We start from the raw sequence: 13,988 nt of genomic DNA on the forward strand, positions 1-13,988 counted from the left end.
TATCTTCCTGTTCTTGTTTCATGAATGAATATCTTTTATATTTCTGAGAAATTCATTTTTTTAAAGTGTATCCTTGTTGAAATGTGTACTGAATTGTCTCTACTTCTTCTGGGTTCATCTTTACCTCTTTTTGTCTTCATCTTTTCCATCAGACTTTTCTTCAGATGCTTGATGGTTTTGGCAGGCCAATCTGTATTTAAAGGGGGAGCATGGGCAGCCTGGGAGGCTCAGCAGTTTAGCGCCACCTTCAGCCCAGGGCGTGATCCTGGAGACCCCGGATCGAATCCCACGTCAGGCTCCCTGCTTGGAGCCTGCTTCTCCCTCTGCCTGTGTCTCTGCCTCTCTCTCTCTCTCTCGCTATCTCTTCTCTCTCTGTTTCTCATGAATAAATAAAATCTTTTTTAAAAAATTAAAAAAAAATAGAGGGGGAGCAGCTGAGCTGTGAATTGGATGTCTGGGTACATGATGGGATAGAAGCCAGCTTTTATATCCATTTTTGTTTTGTTTTTTAAAAGATTTATTTATTTATTTATTTATTTATTTATTTATTTATTTATTTATTTATGAGAGGCACAGAGAGAGAGAGAGAGAGAGGCAGAGACTTAGGCAGAGGGAGAAGCAGGCTCCCTGTGAGGAGCCCGATGTGGGACTCAATCCCAGACCCCAGGATCACCACCTGAGCCAAAGGCAGACGCTCAACCATTGAGCCACCCAGAAATCCCTACATCCAGTAATTTTTAAAACTTACTGGCTGGAATGCCTGGGTGACTCAGTGGTTGAGCAACTGCCTTTGGCTCAGGTCATGGTCATCAAGTCCCACCTTGGGCTTCCCGCAAGGAGCCTACTTCTCCCTCTGCCCGTGTCTCTACCTCTTTAATGAATATAAAAATAAATAAAATCTTAAAATTAAAAAAAAAAGCTTACTAACCTACATCACCATCTGAGATAGCCACATAACTATTCCTTTGTTGTACATCTCCATGTCTTAATGAAAGTAGCATGAGAGCAAAGCTTTGTTTACCACTATAGTCTCAGCGCCTAGCACACAATAAATGTCAAAACAAACAAACAAACAAACAAACAAACAAACAAACCCACCTTGTTGAATGAATGAATAAATGTGAAAAAAAATGTTATACAGAGCACAAAGTGAACAGAAGCCTGGAAGAGGGAGAAATTCATTTTGCCTTAGAGTATCAGGGAGTCTTTTTGGAAGTCAGGGGATTTGACCAGAAGCCTGAAGAATGGGTAGGTCAGCTTCAGGCAAGGGTCAGAGGGGTGAGGAGACCAAACTATCTGAAAGGAAGCACAGAGCATTTGACCCCCAGGACCTTTCAAGGTCATCCCTTTGGTACTTTTCAAACTGAGAGGCACCAACCATTCATAGATCCTGAAATCAATTTAATGGGTCTCCACTAGCAATTAAAAAAATAGAAATATCAGAATGTTCGATCTGTAACTAGGATGAGTTTGATGATATTTTATTTTAGGAGTTTGTGAGCATGCACGCGTGTACTCCCATGCAGGATCATGATACAAAACTTCTTTCTTACTCTGGACACAAGTTTGCAAAACACTGTCCTAGGATGGTCCTCCCTCCAAATCTAGGATTTTCCTCTCTGTTGAATACATGTCCCTGCCATATAGTTGTGCGACTTCTGTTTGCCAGGGTTAATGAAAGCTCACCACTCACAGGGAGCCGATTGGATTGCTGTGCAGGACCAGCTGCTAGAAACTGCCCTGTGTCCTTTTGTTCACTTAGAGAAATTATGTAAATCAGGTCACTGTGTCGTTTTTTTTTTTTTTATTTTGTCAATTTTAAAGACACAGAAAAGTGCACAGAATTACATGTAATCATCCAGAATGGACAACTGTTAACATATTTTCATATTTTCAGTGTTGCTTAAATTTTTTAAAATATTTTTTCAGTGTTTTCTTCTTTTAAAGAAAGACCCCTTTCTCATCACCCCAGCTCCATTGCCCCCCCCCCGTGCTCCTTTCTGGGGGTACGTACACCACGTCTGTAGGACTTTTATATGTACCCAGGAACAACATAAAGCATTGTTTGGTTTTGGCTTTGAGTTGATAACTACATGCAAACATATCATTCTGGGTCTTGCCTTTAAAACTGGGGGGACTTAGTTTTGACATAACAGGGGAAGAACTCAATCCAAAGGAATTGCACCCAGACTTCTAGAATGTTGTCTGCCCACAAATTCTGCATAAAGGGGAGTCTTCTGTTTTAGGAACTTGCAGATAAAGTATCTGTTCTCCTTATGGAATGAGATTGCCTTATTCCCTGTAATACTGAGTTTCCTCCAGTAACCCAGGCAATAAATAAATACATAACATTTGAATTGCACTTGACACGCTCCAAGGGAGCACTGAGCATCCTCCTAGCACAACGCCAGTCCTAACAGTAAGCGTCTCAGTGGGAACAGCTGGGGTCTGGCCCTGAAAGTCTTCACGCCAGTTCTGGCAAAGAAGGAAGTGCAGATTACAAGATAAGTCTGAATTTCTTTCACAACATAGGCTAGAAATACTTCTACAATGGCGTTCTTTCATTCATGTAGCCAACATCTGTGGAGCACCTACCATGAGCTCTGAAGCAATGTTGCCCAGTGGTTAAGGGCAGAGGATTTGGCCTCAAGACCTGAATTGTAGTTCTGGCTTTTTTCTGTGGGCAGGTTACTTACCTCTGTGAGCCTCGTTACCTTAACTCTATAAGAAAAACTATCACAGTAGATACTTCTAGGATCACTGTGAGGATTAAATGAGTTGATGAATTTAAAGAGTGCTTGGCACACAGTAAGAATCGAGTAAATATGAGTTATTTTGTTTTATTATTATCGCTTTCCATCAGGTGCTGGGATGGACTATGGAGACACAGAGATGGATGGAGATTGGTCCCATCCTCAAAGATTTCATAATCTAGTGGGCTGCCTCTAGATTCTTCTCTTTCTTCCCTAACATCTTCTGAAATAATAATAATAAAAAAAACAGAAAGTGCAAATTACCTCCATAGGCCATCAAAAACCGTGCCTGAAATGTGGGGGAAGGTGCATAGAGTGGGGGCAAGGACTTCCATCCAACCGATTGACTGTCCTCTTGGGAGAAGCCAAGGACTGGCAAAGGAGGAGGAAATGAACAAGCCTTGTCCCCTGGGGCTCAGAAATGTCCCCAAGGCTTTGGCTTTGATGATCGGGGTGCTGAGGGTTATAAATAGCAAGATGCGCATGTGCTCAGGATTAAGGCAATCTTGCAATCAGAAATCGGGGAACTTGTGATATTCCTTAGACAAACCCTTTTGCTGCTGTTGTAAAGTAAATAAAAATTGCGCACCTTTCTCATACATTTGAGTAGAACTTTGGCAAAGTTGAGAAGAAAACATTTTCTCTAGACTCATACTTGCTTCCACCCTGACTTTGTCTAAATGCTTTTCACTGCTTTTTTAGAAAGGATGCTTTCCAAGATAGAATTGCTAAGTGACTCTAACACATAACTACAAAAGTCCATTTTCTTGGTGGTTGTTTTCTTGGTTGGGGATGAAAATACACATATGTTTAACATGCATCCTGTTTAAATTTGCATCCACAGCCTGCTTCCAAATCTCTAGCACATGCATTCTTCAAGGAAGATAGGATAGAAACCATTAACCGGGAGAATAGTGAAGCATCAATTATAATTAATAGCTGTGGGAATGAAATGTATAATATCACATCTTCTTTCTGAGTTTTGTATTTAATTTTACCACTTACTATTTAAAATAGATCAGTGACAGAATTTGCCTGTGTATGAAGTCTGTTTTGTAAACAAAATGGGCCCAAATATTTATGTCACCATAAGAAGTACCAAAAACCAAATTCCTAAAACGTTCAGGGGGGAACTATCCTCCCAAAACTTTGAATCAAATCCTTGGCCTGAGAACAGGGTTCGGATCTCACTGCCACTCAGTCTCAGCAAGACAGCTTCCACGTACAGACAGCCCCCTTTCTGGGAAGAAACTGGGAATCTCTTGAGGAAGCAAGCAAAGGTCACTTGTAGACAGAGTCAAGGCCCCAGCATAGGTGGAAGTGGGGGAGCCATGGGAAGTTGGGATATCCCGGGGTGCCTGGATGGCTCCATTGGTTAAGGTGTCTGCCTTTAGCTCAGGTCATGATCTAGGTAGGGATCCTAGGATCGAGCCCTACATCAGGCTCTCTGTTCAGCAAGGAGTCTGCTTCTCCTTCTCCCTCTGTTCTATCTCTGTAGCTCTCGATCTCTCTCAAGTAAATGAATAAAATCTTAAAAAAAAAAAAAAAGAAGTTAGGATATCCTGATGAAAGCAGCTGCTAAATTCTTATTCCACTATTATTCTTCATTTAAAACCTTTTCACTTTTGAAAAAAAAAAAAAACCTAAAGAATCATTATTTAAAAAACTGAAAAACAGAGGAGCAAAAATTGGCCATAATGGCACAACTCAAATAGAACTATCTTACTATTTCTCTACTCCCTCTCACTTGTTTGCCCAGATAACATTTGTATTTTTACAGTTGTAAGTATAACCTGCATAGCTGTTTGTGATCTACGTTCTCCCTGAATATTGCCAGGTTGCTTCAGGGTAATTATTTTAAGGAAAGCATAATGTTTTATTGAGTGGATGTACTATCTTATGGCCATTTCCCTATGGTTGGGCATTGTAGAGGTGGAAAAGTGATCGTCCCTCTACCCTTTTGGGTTCTTGACCGAGACCCTATAATAAAAGATTAACAAGAGAAAAACTAATTGTTTGTTTGTTTAGTATCATGTAATTTGCTTTTGTGTCTATTGAAGTATGGTTGACACATAATATTACATTGGTTTCAGGTACAACAAGTCTTGAGTTTGTTCACCACAAGTGCAGCTGCCATCTGTCACCGTACCACACTATTACAATGTCACAGACTATATTCCCCATGCTGTGCCTTTTATCCCCATGACATTCATTCTGAAACCAGAAACCTGTACTTCCCACTCCCCTTCACCCATTTTGCCCACCCCCACCCCTGCCCCTCCAACAACCATCAGTTTGTTCTCTGCGTTCATGGGTCCCTGTTTGCTTCTTCATTTGTTTTGTTTTTTAGATTCCACATGTAAGGAACGCTGGAGTGGATCAGCGGTTGGGCACCTGCCTTCAGCTCAGGTAGTGATCCCAGGATCCGGGATTGAGTCCCACATCGGGCTCCCTGTGAGGAGGCTGCTTCTCCCTCTGCCTATGTCTCTGCGTCTTTCTCTCTTCTGCATCACTCATGAATAAATAAATAAATCTTAAAAAGATTACATGTAAGTGAAACCATATGGTATTTGTTTTTTTCTGTCTTATTTCCCTCAGCACAGTACCCTTTAGGTCCATCCACATTGTCGCAAATGGCAGGATCTCACCCTTTTTTTATAACTGAGTCAAACAGAAGTTTATTAACACATCTGCCTTGGGTAGAGGTGGGAGATATCCAGGGAGCTAGGAATAACTCTCTGAGGTGGTTTAGAACTCAGGATTAAGTGCCATCTTCATAGGGGAAGGAAAGGGGATGCAGGTCTCTTGGGGGAACAGCAAAAGGTTTTTAGGAAAACTAAAGGGGCCCTCAGAAGACTCAATGGGGGAGGAGGGTTCTGATGGTTTGAGACAGAGTGTGTCTGGGTGCGGTGCCGACTTCTGGTCACGTCTCCTGTGATAAGGGTCCGTTTTCCCTGCTGAAGACACTCCCAGAAGGGGATTGATGATGACCCCCAATGTCCTTTGGAGGAGCTGTCTTCAGGCAAAGGAGTGAGATCTGAGAGGTTCTCCTGCATCTGCTGCTTTCCAGTGCCTTCTGCTCAAAATAATCAATGTACCAAAGTGGTGTATGTTGGGCTGGCGTGTCCTGAACTCCGACAGCCGTATTCCAGGGGAGCATATTCTGCTTCCCTTTGGCATTGACGTTGCTTCTGATTTTTCCTATTCCAAATAAGTAAAGTGAAGATTATATATACATGTATGTGCAGAAGTAGTATGTGTGTGAATATATTTACTTTTTAAGTAAGATGGGAATATTCTTAGTTTGCAATAGTCCTCCTCTTATTAGTTAGCTCTTATATGGATTTGCTCGTTTCAACTTGACAACAGCCCTAAAATGTACATAAAACTAATGTCCTTATTTCACAGCTAGGGTGACCGAGGCTCAGAGAGTTCAAGTTACTCACTCGGTGTTGGGGTGGTGGGGGTAGGGGGCAGCAGGGGGGAGCAGAGGGAGCAGATGCTGCAAACCCCAGTCCCACTATTGGAGCCCTTCTCTACTGCTTTATGGTGCTGCCTCTCACTATTACGTGAATTCTGACACTTCACACCTTCCACCTGTCTTCTCTGTACACACACACGTACACACATGCACATGTGTGCACACGTGCCCTGGTGCCCTTGCATTTCTATTCCTCTGACTGGCCTGTGACAGAAATTTGAATCAGCAGAACATGCAGGGAAAGGCTGGGGTCTGTGTTTTCAGTTTCAATCAACTCTAAATTAGGAGTCCTCATTTTCCCATCCTGGTCACGGAGGAGCTGTCCCAAATTGTCCCTCGGTAGAAGAAGGAAGAGATTTATGGACTGAATCGTGGTCCAAATCAGAGAGAAAAGTATTCTTTAGAAAGGCATCTTCTGATGATTATTTTGAGAGACTTTCTGGTAATCCCCAGCAAATCTGCATGTTAATAGGAATCATTTACTCAGAGCAGGGAGTCCAAGAAAATAGCTTTACATAATAACAGTAGCTTGATTTGATTACTTCAATTTGGTTCTTGCTATTGAATTAAAGGTAAAGCCAAGCTTTTGGAAGTTTTACAGGACGGTAAACAAAACGGGAACACTGAATTAAGACTGAGTCTCAACCTGCACATCCTCATTACTTCTAATGAGCGGGGAGATGTAAACAGGATCGGGGAGTAAGAACCATTGATAATCTCCTTAGCTGCCTGGATAATTTATTGGTTTCTTTCCCACATCGAGGGCGCTAAGCCTGCCTAATATTCGTGAAGGCTTCTTGGCAGCTCCTTCCTGAAAGAACCAATTTTCTTTCTTAGAAGCTCAGCGTAGTTTTGTTTCCTTGCTCCCCAAAAATGCTGAGAGACATTTCCAGTTGCACTTGACCGTTATGAATCACAGCAGCCCTTTTTTTTAAATACCTTTCATAATTTTAACTTAACACGAGACTTGCAAAAGCGGTGCAGAGCGTTCCTTTATGCCCTTCACTCAGTTTCCCCTTTGTTAGCATCTCTTACGTAAGCATGGAGCATTTGTCAAAACTGAGAAATTAACCTTGGCGGGATCCAATCCACCAAAGAACAGATGTTATTCACACGTCATCAGCTTTCCACTAATGCCCTTTTCTTCTGTTCCAGGGTCCAACCCATGAGACCACGTCACATTTAGTCTCTCATGTCTTGGGAGCCTCCTCCCATCTATGACAGCTCCATAGTCTTTCTGTGATTTGATGGCCTTGACATTTGGAAGAATACTGGTCAGTTATTTTGTGGAATGCGCCCTGTCTCAGTTTGGGCTGTGTAACAGAGTGCCGTAGACTCAGTGGCTTCACCAACAAAGGTTTATCTCTCTCAGTTCTGGAGGCTAGAAGTTGTTGGCCGGGACCCTCTACCTGCTTTACAGGCATTGCCTTCCTGGATCCCTCATGTGTAGACATCATCTCTCTCCTATTTCTTCTAAGGGCACTAATCCCATTCCTGAGGGCTCCAACTTCAGGACCAAATTACTTCCCAAAGGCCCCATCTCCCAATACCATTATGTTGGGAATTAGGGCTTCGACATAGGAGTTTTTTGGGACTGTGTGCGGCGTAGGCAAACATTCAATCCATAGCACGCCTCACTTTGGGTTTATCTGTTGTGTTTCTCGTGATTACGCTGGGACTGTGCATTACAGGGAGTGAAACTTCGAGTGTATTGAGTGTCCTCAGGGCACCTTGACACTTGGCCAAGGTGATATCTGCCAGGCTCTCAACTGTCCACTTACTATTTTTCCTTTGGTGCTTATCAAATACTTTGAGGCTAGGCAAATTTCTTATTTCTGCTTGAACATTCCCAGCAGTACTTTTGTCCTCCAAAGCAATCGTTTAGCCTCAGCTAAATGTCAAGAAGACATCAGTAAAGGACCCTGGAGTTTGTGGTGGGCTCAGGAGCCTCACAGCCATTCAGTTCCAGAAGCCCAGGATCCTAGGACGAGGCTGGCAGACCTCCTGATTTCCTCTACCAGCTGTCTGACAGCTGGACACCGAGCCCTGGGGTCTTCAGAGTCAGGAGTGGGACCCTGTTTTCTATCACAGCCTGCCCTGACGCTCTTCCCAGAATCACAGCCACGTTCCATGCGATTTAAGAGTAACATGTAAAAAAAAAAAAAAAAAAGGAGTAACATGTAATTGCTGGAGAGGAAGATGTGAGTCTAAGTAAGGAAATGAACAGTATTCAAAGCTGAGATTGCTGTTGCTCTTTGACAGTCACAGATACTGATGTCTATAGACATTCCTGAAGATTTCATTATAAAATAGATCTGCTACTGAAAAACAAAACAAAACAAAACAAAAAAAGGTGGTTGGGGATTCCACTGCCTAAATATATTTTCTCCTTTTGTTTTTGTTTCTTTCTAAAAATAAGTATATTTTCAATGGACTCAAATTAGAAATCAAGGATGAGGAAAATTAAGCCAAATGGGGAAAATGAGGGACCCAATTCCCCAATGAATATTTGACTGGTGGCCAATGGTACCCGTCCTGAGAAGCTCCTTTGTCTGAGGTCCATATAAGGAGAGAAACAAATAGGAAAGATGCTCTTCCCTCTTTCTCCTTGATTTTTTTTAATTCTTTTTTTTAAAGGTTTTTAATTTATTTATTCATGAGAGACACACACAGAGAGAGAGAGAGGCAGAGACACAAGCAGAGGGAGAAGCAGGCTCCATGCAGGGAGCCTGACGTGGGACTCGATCCCGGGTCTCTGGGATCACACCCTGCGCTGAAGGCAGCACTAAACCACTAAGCCACCGGGGCTGTCCCTGATTTTTCTATTTTGTGACAACATAATCATCTTTTTCAAGTTCTTTCAGAGGTAGCCTTCTTTCTCATCTACAAAAGAATCCGTATTTTCTTTTTTTTTTTTAAGATTTTATTTATTTGCGGGATCCCTGGGTAGCTCAGTGGTTTAGTGCCTGCTTCTCCCTCTGCCTGTGTCTCTGCCCCCCGCCACGTTTCTCTCATCAATAAATAAATAAAATCTTTTAAAAATAAAAATAAAAGATTTTATTTATTTGAGAGAGAATAAGCAAGAGAGAGAGAGCACAGCAGAGAGAGAGGGAGAGGGAGAAGCAGACTCCCTGCTGAGTAGGGAGCTCGACACTCGATCCCAGGGCCCCAGGAGTCTGGAATCACGACCAGAGCCGAAGGCAGACACTTAACTGACCCACTGAGGTGCCTCCAGTACCTTCTATTTAGCCTCAGAATTGAGTCTTGCAGGTCTGTGTATATGGTCATATCCTTACTTAGGAGGAGGACCCAGCTAGAATCTGATGACAAGGTGGAGAAGTAAGAAGCAGAGGAATGGACAGTCCCAATTTAGAAAAATAAATAGATACTTGTACAGAAGGTGGCAATACAAAATCCTATACACATCATGATACTAATAAAACCTTGTTATGGTCTCCCTCTCTGATATCTGCCTTTCACTTGTGCCAGACCAGCCTTACCACATTTGCTGAGTGCATTTCTCTGCTCAAGAATAAAACATGCATTCCAGAAGGCGGGTCAGGCGAGAGCATCCAACTAGAGTTGCTCTTTATCCCGTAGCTGGCTTTCATGGCCTCCAAGAATCTGAGCAATGAGGTCCAGCTATGACTTCCCAGCCAATCCATCCTGGGGAGTTAAAGGAAATAATCAATTTTTGCGCGTTCTCTTTACGGTTAAGGGCTCCCATTATACCCAAGTCTTTGACTTACGGTTTCAATACACATTGTTGCTTTTGAGAAAATAAAAGGCAGGATTTTTCTTCTGAATATATAAAAAGGTAAGTGATAGGTGATAGGTGATAGGTGATAATGAGAGAGGGGAGTATAAAACAGGAAAAAAATTATTCCATAAAACAAAAATCAGGCTTTTCACATATTAACAGGGAAGTTTAAAATTCTAATGAAGAACATCAGGAAAAGTTGAATCTGTGTTTATAAAACTCTATTTAGGAAGTCAGGGACAGGCACAAACTAAAAAGTAATTTTTGCTCAAAAGTGTTAGTTTTAGGGGCACCTGGGTGGCTCAGTGGTTGAGCGTCTGCCTTTGATTCAGGTCGTGATCCCGGGGTCCTGGGATCGAGTCCCACATCGGGCTCCCTGCAGGGAGCCTGCTTCTCCCTCTGCCTGTGTGTCTGCCTCTCTCTCTGTGTCTCTCATGAATAAATAAATAAATAAATAAATATTTTTTTCTAAAAAAGTGTTAGCTTTAAAGCAAACTTTGACACCATAGAAAATAAGTAAATTAGGAATTTAGAAATGTAAGTAATATGAACCCCCTTTTGCTTTATTATGTCATTTAATCAGGTATGATTTTGAGTTCCCCCACAAAGTCCACGTAAATAACCCCACTGACCAAAAGGGGGGTCCTCACTACTTAGGGAAGCAAATTTGGGGAAATTTTTTTCCGCAGATGGGCTAGTTGGAAGCACACTGTTAGAAGAGGCTCCCGGTAGCATCACGCCCCGCCCCCACGCACACATCTGCGCCCCCCACTTTGCAGGCACCCACACAGACATCGCTACAGCAGCTGGTGGGCTGGATCCAATCAGCCAGTGTGGGGCAAACAGAATGCGTGATTGATGAAGAACTCTCGAGAACAGACCCTGCGTCTGGGAGCCAAACGGTTCCTTGCACAGAGCCAAAGGATAAAGGTGGCCAATCAGTTTGGGGGCAAGAAGCAGTATCCCACCAACATGCGACGCCTTTTCTTTCTCTTACACAACCCCGGTATTGTCTGTGATATAAAGATGTTCAGTGTCCTGGCCCTGCCACATACAAGGCCCAGTCCTGTCCTCTGTGAACGACTCAAATATTAATTTTGAGAGCAGTAGGAGTCACTCACATACACAGACTGAACACAGTCCCCATTCGGTATGCCGAGGAGGGTACAGGAATATTATTTTGATGGGTTTTGTTGGTTCTAAGTCTGATGGCTGGTGCTTCTTGCTCTCCAAGAAAGCTTATTAGGGAATTTTAAAAGCCAAGACCCATAGCCCCTTTCCTGGGTCAAGCGAGCCAGTCAGAGAAGTCATCAGGCTGCCAGGATGTGTCACTGTCTGAGTTTAGATGGAGGACTGGTTGGGGATGGCTTTTCACTGCCTTCACCTGAGTTGATGGCCCCTTTAATATTGAGTTGAAATGTTTTTACACAGATTCTCACCCCTATGTTCTTCTGATTGGAATCTCCTTATTAAAATAATTGTTAAAATAATTATTTCCTTTAAAATGAGTAATTCAAGTTACTTGAGGAAGGAGAAAGATTACGATAAGCAGACAAGCAATCATGTCGAAATTCTGAACGCCCGAGCAATGTCATAGAAGCTGCCTCCCAAATGAAAGCTATCATTTGTTTGTTAGCAAAAGTTAAAACATAAAAAAGGGCCATTTTCGATTTAAGCAAATTTTGCCCACATTTCTGCTATCCTGTGTAACAAGTGCTTCATTTCTCCACGTCCCCGTTGGATTGCTGTTTATGTATGTGATGTTTTAAATCATGCTGATAATCCTATGACTATGACATTGTATTCTTTTCCACGTTTCTGATTGCGTATCAATTTTGCCATCTTTTAGTAAATAGGTAATATTCTATTATATCAACATCGCACGATCTTTTCATCTGCCTCACGTTGCTAAACGTTCAGGTTATTTGCAGTTTTTCCCTACCATAAATAACACCGCTATAAACATGTCAATACATACGCCATTTCTTTTTTTAAATTACTTCCTTGAAATAAATTCCAGAGAATGAGATTACGGGGTCAGAGAGTACAAGCATTTTGATGACCTTTGGCCTGCATTGATTGCCAAATGCCCTCAAAAGGCATTGTACCAGTTCTCAAAGAGAGAAATATCTGCTTCCCCCATGGTCTCATCAGCATTGAGTTATAGGATGTTCCTGTATTTTTATTTCCTCAATCTCAATTGATTGAGATTAAATAATATGCCCATGGGAGTAGTGTCGTAAGTAGCTATATCAGTCACTGACTGCTTAATAATGTTGAGGATATGACAGAAAGGAAGAGAAAACATTAAAAAAAAAAAACAGAATCAAAGACTTGCTTCGTGGTGCTAAATGCCTTTGTATATTGAATATCTGTGAGCACGGCTAAGCTTCACTACTGACAACAAAGAAATTGGCCTTGAAAAAAAAAAAAGAAAGAAAGAAATTGGTCTTGAAACAGCTAGAATCACATCAGTACAGCAGCCAGATAAGCTCGTTTTCATTTTATAAACACATTCACACATTCACAAAGCCCTAAACTTTGCTTAAGATCAGGACTAAGGGAAATGGACGTTCACTTATTTTATCAATGCCTCAAGCACCGATGTCGAGCAGCAGAGATTTTGCTCTATGTGACCTCTTGCAAAGACTTCCAATTATTTCCCAGTGGCTTTTCTGTTTTTCCCGTGTCTGGAGCTAGCTTGAATAGGGACAGAAAAGATAAAGGAGGGAAAGCAAAATGACAAGGACAAGAGTCTCTCATCTGTTATAAATTTTGCATTAGGCCTGGCTCTGGTTTATGGAAATACTATGCACACATAGAAATGAGTGACTCATCTGTGTCGGTGCCCTTTGGCAAAGTTAAAAAGAAAAATCACTGAACATCCCTAAATTCCTTGTTGGGACCAACCCAGCTCAATATCGTTCCTTCTTAAAAAATATGCCTTAGGGGATGCAGGGGTGTCTTAGTGGTTAAGCGTCTGCCTTCGGCCCAAGGCATGATCCCAAGGTTCTGGGATCGAGTCCCACGTCAGGCTCCCTGCATGGAGCCTGCTTCTCTCTCTGCCTATGTCTCTGCCTCTCTCTTTGTGTCTCTCATGAGTAAATAAGTAAAATCTTAAAAAAATATATATGCCTTAGGATTTTGGTGACAAGGTGGCTCATACAGAGTAGACATATTATTAAAATCCATGATTGAATCGAATGTGTCCAGTTTATAGACCACTTATGCATGTGGTGGAAGGTCTAGAAAAATGGACCAGTATCATGGAAGCATACCCGTTGTTATTCAGGGAGTGAGCCTGCTTCAGCTGGGTGGGCATTCCTTCTCTCCTCAGCCCCACCACGTCACAGGAGCTTGGTGTTTGTAGCTAGGAGGCCGTGAGAAACAAGACCATGCAGATTCAATATTTTAAGGCCTTGCACATATTGATCATGGAAAAATATAAACCAGGAAGCATGGGGGTTAGCTCATCTAACATTCGTCAGTTATATCCATCCCCACGTCCCATCACAGCCTCCCAGGGGAAAGAGAAGAGCCAGAAATGGGCCTGGAGTCATCAGAGCAGGGAGGACCATTTTTATTCCCCATTAGATCCAAGGGCGAATGGATCAGCATGAGCTCTCATGTCTGGACCGGGACACTGCTGACTTCCACCTGGCTGTGAACTGCCACAGTCTTGCATGCAGCCAGGCTATGTCATTGATGTGACCCCCAGTTGGGGAAAGGTTGGGATCCAGCTGGTGTCCTCCAGCCCTGCTTGGGAGTTGTGCCTCCAGGCACACGAGGGCTGAGTTAGTGGGAGAGTGGGAAGGTCAAGTACGGAGAAGAAGGAATGAGAGGAAGGCATGGTAATCTGCCAGAGTGGACCCTTCATTTAGAGTGAGGAATTGTGTGAGTGAGGGCCTGCGGGCTGGTAAATTGCTTGTTCATCTCCAAGGAGAAGATCCATCAGTGTCAGTGGCCAATTCAGAACATGGCAGCCCGATGATTT

Source organism: Canis lupus, chromosome 31 (assembly GCF_011100685.1).
Source record: "Canis lupus familiaris isolate Mischka breed German Shepherd chromosome 31, alternate assembly UU_Cfam_GSD_1.0, whole genome shotgun sequence".
NCBI classification, from domain to species: domain Eukaryota; kingdom Metazoa; phylum Chordata; class Mammalia; order Carnivora; family Canidae; genus Canis; species Canis lupus.